Genomic DNA, 1,580 nt, shown 5'->3' with positions numbered 1-1,580 from the left:
CCCTTCTGGCGCGATGAATAGATCTATGATAGAGGCAGGGTATTGAACGGTGACCAAAGGCAAAATTGGGGCTGATAAGAGGAAACATTGCGTTTAATGGTTTCCAGATGATGAGAACAATGTACAGTAAGGGCACAAAGTGTGAGATTCATAGAAAAGTTTTCCTAAGAATATTTCCAATCCTTTTCTCACACAAGAGAAAATGGGTTAGGGGCGTTGGGTATAACTTTATGGAACAAAGGGGGCGGTGGATCGAAAAAGTTTGAGAATCACTGGTTTAGTCATTCAAAAAGAAAATGTTTATTTACATATTAGTACTTTTTACTAATAAAAGACATGTATAAAATAGCAAAAAAGTATGAAAGAGCAATCGAAAACTAAAATTCAGAAACACAACTATCAATCCTGATAAATTGTCTTCTACTGTGTCATCCAAGCACACTGCTGGCAACATTAATAACTGGCAACAAATTGTTGGATTCCCTGTAAATTTAATGGGAAAGCTAAGCAATCTTGGAAAATTTAGTGGAAATTGCAGTCTTTTTGATGGGAAATTTTGGAGGAGGATCAAATTTTATATTTACACACTTTACAATATATGCAAGGTATGCTCATAAATCAATGCGTCAAACAGCTGGTTAGATCGGGGATGCCTCTTTGGGGAGACGAAAGGATTCATGATTGTCATACAGCAGTGTTTTTCAACCTGTGGGTTGCAACCCCCAGGGGTCGCAAAGCCTTAACAGGGGGGTCGCAGGTGAAAGAAAAAGACAAGTGTTTGTAGGTTCTACACTACAATAAAAAAACCTAGAATTTCAGTGAGAATGCTGTGCCTGTTTATTTCACAGTACAATTGGCTTTTCAATCAATATTTAAAGAAAGAAAATTAAATATGTAGTTTTTAAAATCACTGATATAGTTTTAATATGGCCCTGGGGGTCGCCAGAATTTTTTTAACTTGTAAAGGGGTCGCATATTCAAGAAGGTTGAAAAACACTGCCATACAGGATCACGTCATAAATACTAAAAACTATAGAAAACACATACTCAAAAATACAACACTCACAAACGACACATGCAGGAAATGTCACATTACACCAGAAACTATACAACACATTACATCTGGGTGCAAGCTTCTGGCACAGACAGATTATTTACACAGACATAATCAAGTAGCAAATATAATATACCAAGAGCTTGCAAACAAACACAAATTATTAGACATCCATGAACCATATTACAAATACATTCCACAGACAGTATTGGAAAACAACACGCACAAAATGTACTAAGACAGAGCCATAATCACAGACAAAACAATTTATCACAACAAACCAGACATCACAATAATTGAGAAACACAATAAAATCACATACATTATAGGAATATCCATTCCAAACACTCAATGTACAAAACACAATCACTGAAAAATTAGCAAGTACACAGAACTTGCCCAGGAAATAAAGCATCTGTGGAGGATGGCTAGGCTTATTGTACCTGTCATTCTCTCCTGTACAGGTGTGATACCATACATTACACTACAGAAGGCCACTATATTGAATGCATGCCATATTGTTAGG

The sequence above is a fragment of the Centruroides sculpturatus genome, unplaced genomic scaffold (genome assembly GCF_000671375.1).
Source record: "Centruroides sculpturatus isolate CEXI.00-Female unplaced genomic scaffold, Cexi_2.0 scaffold2291, whole genome shotgun sequence".
Taxonomy (NCBI): domain Eukaryota; kingdom Metazoa; phylum Arthropoda; class Arachnida; order Scorpiones; family Buthidae; genus Centruroides; species Centruroides sculpturatus.
The sequence above is the reverse complement of the archived record's forward strand: the minus strand, read 5'-3'. Positions refer to the sequence as shown.